This window comes from Erpetoichthys calabaricus, chromosome 2 (genome assembly GCF_900747795.2).
Source record: "Erpetoichthys calabaricus chromosome 2, fErpCal1.3, whole genome shotgun sequence".
Lineage (NCBI taxonomy): Eukaryota > Metazoa > Chordata > Cladistia > Polypteriformes > Polypteridae > Erpetoichthys > Erpetoichthys calabaricus.
The window spans coordinates 263,921,017-263,927,357 of NC_041395.2; positions in this window are offsets into that span (position 1 = coordinate 263,921,017).

Below are 6,341 nucleotides of genomic sequence, written 5' to 3' on the forward strand. Positions count from 1 at the left end.
GTCAAGCAGTGTGTAAGAGGTGACATGGTTGGAACATTCAGAGTTATAAGGGGAATCAGTATGGCATTACTTATTAATTTAAAGCAAGTTCTTCAACAAGAACATGGGGACAGATGGAAACATGTTATAGATGATCTTCTCACAATTTTTTTCTTCACTCACAGATCTACAAACACCTGAAATAAGTATCCAAGTAGAATGGTAGACACTAAGATTTTAAGGACCATGAACAGTCCATCTGATGTTATTCTGGAGTAAATATGTGAATGGGATTGACAGATATTGTTGGGCTGAATAGTCAAAAATGTTCTCTTTTTCTATTATTCACTAGCTGAAGGTGAATTTAAGCAGACTTTTAAGTAAGAAAGTAAAGATTTTGTAAAGAGAGCACTATAGATGAAACAGTTATGGCATGAATGTGGACAGCAACCTCTTACAGACAAGGCTTGCCGAAATTTCTGTACTGGGATGTTTCAAGCATTGGGCAAGTCAAGGCCCTAACTCAGTAGATATCTGCTACAGATATTCCCTGAGAACACAGAAGAAACACAAGAAGTTTGCACTTGATAGCATATTCTGAAAATGCTGCCCTTGACAGGTGGAATTGTTTAAAAACCCATTAGCTAATCTCCCAGTTCAGGTCTGAACCACTTCATGACCTGCTGGCCCACCGGTGCATAATGTGTGTTTCTGGTGATATTTATTTAAGTGTAATTTTAATTCATTAACTGCGTTCCCTTTGCAGAAAGCAGCGGAGGATAATTACATTCTGTCCCAAGCCCTGCAGCAATAAATATTTTAATTTCATCACTTAGATTTATAAAGTGCATTTTATATGCAATCTTCTTAATTTGTTTCAGCCAATTTAGGAACAACAAAATAATGTGCATTCACTTAGTATTTGCTCATCATTTTTATTAATTTAATGGCATCATACTGAATAAATTTTGAGAAATGGAATATTGAGAATGTGGATGTTTTGTTTTTCTTATATTTAAAATGAAAATATGTTCATTATGTGTAATGTGTTTTCAGTACCCCAAATCACCAAGGCAGACAAATTATTAATGTCCATTCTCTAACAGGCAAGAATTAGAATGGAGCTAGAATTCTAAAATTATAAATATACAACTAATATACTGTATTAACCTTGTCTCTAAGAAAAACATATACAGTATGTCTAAGTTAGAAGTGGCTGTGTTGTGATTATGTTGGTGTTGTTGAATTGTGATAAAAAAGCCTTTTATTTCTTTCTCTGCCAATTCTGGTTATAAATACAATGAACTGTTGTATTCCAAATTGTTTTGACAGCAGCCTGTAATCTACTTAATGAATGCCATTGCTCACAATAATTGGTGCTTAATTGCCAAGACTAATTTCAAACATTTCAGTGGCCAAGCCAAAGCAGGGCCATGAACTAACTTGTGGTTGGTGCTGCTTCACATGAAATGCAAATCGCCCATCTCCTCCACACAGAACGTTTGTTTGTTTGCTGAGAACTCCTATCCATACATACAATATGTAAATTGGGCACATTGTCAGAATTTGGCCCATCGCAGCTAGTAGCTAAGGAGCACAGTTTAAGATATATATATAAATCTCCTTAGACAAGCTGATGGCAGGTCAGTTATTGAGTGGGAGAGTGGAGGAACTTGAAACACGACTGTAAGGTAGAAAAAGAAATCTCTGAACGCTGCCTGATTACCATATTTGAATATATTGAGGAATCAAGATGCAGCTCCAGGATCAATGGAGAATATTAATGAGCAGACAGTGTGTGGTCTTAAATTCATCTGGTGCTATAAACAGAAGAGACAGTGGATTCAGAAAACTTTCAGACTCCTTCACTTCCTGCACACTTTAATGTGTTGTGGATTTAAATTTAAAATGGATACATTTGCCATTTTTTGCCACACAGTCAATAACCCATAATGACAAAGTTAAAACATGTTTTCTGAAAGGATTGCAAATTTATTAAAAATCAAAAACTGAAATCTCTAATTTATGTAATAAGTATTCAGACTTCACTACTTTGCAGAAGCCCCTTAAGCAGCAATTACAGCTTTGAGTCTTCTTGGGTAAGCTTTGCACCCCAGGATTTGGTCAGTTTATCCCAATGTTCCTGGCAGGTCCACTTTTATTGCTTCAAGTCACTCCTACAGCTCACTTCTCAATCACCTCAGTGATCTCAGCCACAAAATTAACTCAGTGCAAAACTAACTCTGTGCAACTTCCTTTGTGAACGAATACCCATCAAGAACAAGAGTTCCTCAAAGTGCTCTTTCCACTTTTCCTATCCTTGCTTTGGCGATGTTTTATATACCCTTCTAGAATTATTGAATGGTTTGCCAGTGATCCCCTGGAACCATTTAAAAATGATTCTCTACAGCATAATCAACCTCTATCCTACCTTCACTTTCACAAGCACCACAGCCGCTGCCTTCTGGTCTGCCAGTACCTCTCAGTCAGATCAAAAGACCCTCAGAATGTCAGTGCATCAAAAGATTCTTTTGGCATGACAGCTTTACATGTAATGACATGACAAGCACAAAAAAGACCCATGCTTCAGATGTTCATGTTACATATAAATGAGAGGGCACTGGTATTGTATATTTGTGCTAGGTTTACTGCCTGCCTAAGACGGGTTAGGTTGAAATCTAAGTAATCAACGTAGACCTCAGCGTTAATGTTTGCAGTGCCCCATCTATTGGAATGTATTTTTTATTGCATGCAGTAATAAAATGCATTGAATTTGTCATTCCATCATTTGTAGTAATAAAATGTATTGATTTTTAAAAGTAGGGTTAATGTTTGTGATACACCATCTGTTGGAATGACAAGTACAATGCAATTTATCACTACAAATGTTTGCTTTGTGCCATCTGCTGGAATGATAGAGACATAGCAACCAGATGGACACACAGACACATGGACACTTACCCTTTTATTAAGGTACAAAAGAGAGAAAGAAGAAATAGTAAATTGGATGATGATAATTTAAAAGAAGCTAAGTAATACATTGAGCCTTGGACAAGTCTGCTGATTATAGCATCATAACATTCCTCCTTTTTTCCATGTTGCATGGAATAATAAGCAATATGTTTTGAGATTATTCAGGTAAGAAAGGCAGAAGTTTTAAGGGAAGGAAATTATACTCATTAATCATAGTGCCAGAGAGTGATGACATGTTGCATGTTGATTAGTACAGAACTTCACTGTACTCTGTACACATGACAATAATGACCCTATAAACCAGTAAACCGACAAGGGCTTTACTGTAATAACATACAGCAATATGTGTGCTGTAATGACATATATAGAGAGACATCAGTTGGTATGAAGAAATGAATTGAAGTAAAATGGCCTCTGTGCTGTACACTCCTAAGAACACTCTTTATTAAAAGCTGACATTTATAGTTTTCCCCTGATGTCTTGTTGGAGTCTGCAGACTCTCAGCAGCTGTAAGCTGGGACACATCTCAGAGGAAGCACTGTCTTAACTGGCAGATGGCACAGTTTGATGTGGTCACTATCCTGTAGCCCTACTGAGGAAGTAAAATAAGCCTTCCTGCAAAATGAAATTTCTTTATCCAATCTAAAATGGTTTTGTGCTCATCATCAGTCCAAATTCAGTATTTTAGTGTATCTAATGCAGGGTTCCTCATAAAACTCTGTAATATTCCAAACTTCATAAGGTGTTTGTAACAAGATGATTCTATAGTTAGCTGATGTAAGCGTAATAAGTTGCAATGCCATGTCATTCAAAAAAAAATAATGAAATAAACTAAACTTTTATTCTTCAACCTATCCAATAATCTGAGTCGCTTGCAACCAGCAGATTCTGATGTTTTTCCCAATTTAAAGGATAGAAGTGAAGAGTCTGCTGTCCTTTGTAATTTAATTTGAATCTCGCTTTCATTGCTTCATCAAAAATGAGCTTCAATGGCAGGGTGTCTGGGCTAAGTCTGAGACAGAGGGTGAGCCACTACTCCTCCCCATCGAAAGCAGAATGTTGAGGTGGTTCAGGCATCTGATTTGGATGCCTCCTGGACGCCTCCCTGAAGAGATGTTTCAGGCACGTCCAACCAGGAAGAGACCTCAAGGCAGAACCAGAAAACGCTGAAGAGAGTATATCTCCCAGCTGGCCTGGGAACACCTTGGTATCTTCTCCCAGTGGAGGTCAACATCTTTGTTTAGAAGCAGTAGAAAATGAATGAACAGAACATTGGAACGTAGGATGTCACCAGATAGTAGATTTTTTGTCTTCTTAGGGAGTCCAGCTGAGAGGTTGTCAAAAAACAGGGCCTGTTAAAAACCATTGCGACACTCCTTGTGTGATTTTGGGCTATACAAAAAATAAATTGTTGTTGTTATTTTGCATTTTTAGGGTTAACACCAGTTCCAAATCCTGTTGTTGTGATTTATATATATATTTTTTTCATTTCGCCTTGCTTACTTTCCCAAGTTAAGTTGAAGAAGAAGCATAAAAAGCGACATGTGACCATTTTTATTTTTCGCTAAATGCAGATTGCTGCAGGGAGTTCAATTAGCATCACAATAGCCAAAATAAATTCCACCGAGCTAATAAGCTGACAATAGCCATCTGTGCACATTTGTCCTCATACTGGCTAAATAATACAAAGAATATTTCAGAATATTACTTTTTTTCTTTCAGTGTGGGAAAGAAACTTGTCTCACCACCACCTGCTGGACAAAATCAGCCAATAACTGCTTCCTGTTTTAGAATAATTGTTTTTGGATTTACAAAGAAATTAATACTGGAAACAAAATGTGGCTTGCAAAACATGTAGCTGTACCTTATTAAGCATTTTCCACCCTCAAAATTTCTCTTCATTGTGCAGGATTTCGATTTTTTATACTTTTGTGATGGAAATTACACCCCTGCATTTTGGTTCAAGTTGTGGATCTGATTTAACGGTGTTAAGATTTATTGCTAGTCTAAAACTATTAATCACACTAAATGGCTCTTTTTGTATCTGTATTTACAGCTCAAAAATGTTACTTGTGATTTAAATTCTCTTTTGTTTATCACCTTTCATCATAAATCCATTCACTTTCCGTGTCTGTTTTTTCCTGGATATATTTCTTGAGATCATTTATTTTAATTAATTGTTTTCATTGAAGATTAAATTATCACACAGAGCACTAAAATATTAACAGAATATTATAGTTGAGAGAAATAAAAGCCTTTCACCAGTCTTACAGAATCGTTTGTCATACGCTGCACAGATGTATTTACTGCATCATCTAGGCCAAAGTAATGTATCATCTCTTACTGTTTAATCATGTTTAGCATCAGTAATGGTTGATTGTATTACCTAAAGTTACACTATTTCTTTTATGTTGTTGACTTCAAAAAGTGTGTTAGTTATTTTAGAAGACGTTCTAAACAAATAAAAAGCTTCATGAGAGCTGCCTCTGTGTAACTGGTCAACATTCAGCCCATTACTTCACATGAAAATGTAAAGCACAGGACTTACTGTATCTCAGCTGCTGACCTCCAGTGTGACACTTCAGCAGTCAAGTAAGGTAGCGCCTTCATAAAATGTCTTTAAATTGTGTATGTTTTCTTTCTCGGGTTTTTTTCACATGTTTTCTTAATTAGACATATAACAGAAAGAGTAACATTGCCACTGCACACCCAGACCACCAACTTCAATTTCTGGCTGGGTTTTCACCATGGAGTCTGTAACTTCAAGTAGTGAGCCTCTACTTTTTGTACAAAAATGTAATGTTCAATTGCTTAATTGGATCAGAGTGGCTAGAAGATGATCTCGTTTATACTTTGATATCATGGCCAAAGTAAAGTATTTTGGAAGTGAATGGATGGAAAGACATTTGTATTCTGTCTCTTGACTCTTTGAAAAAAGTAAATAGTGATTAGTCATCCAGATGCTTCATTTTACTCCAGTATCTAGTATATTTTCCTTGAAGTGGTATACATGTAGATACTAAGAAGTTTTTTAACGGATTGCATAAAACCATCCCTATTACATCAACAACTTCTACCACTTGGTATGACCAGTGATGAGTCCACCTCTGATCATCAACATGGGCTGCCCATAACTGATGACTAAGTGAGGAGACAACTGAGGAAGCTACACACAAGAAAAGCCATGGGACAAGATAAAGTCAGTCTTCGAGTCCTTAAGGCCTGTTCTGACCTATGTCTAGTGTCCTTTGTCACCTGTTCAGTCTATTGCCAAGGCTGCAAATGTACCACTGCTATCTAAAACATCCTGGATTGTTCAAGTTTCAAAGTAGGCACCTAATGACTACAAACTAGTGGGCCTTACATGCCACATCGTGAAGACCTTTGAG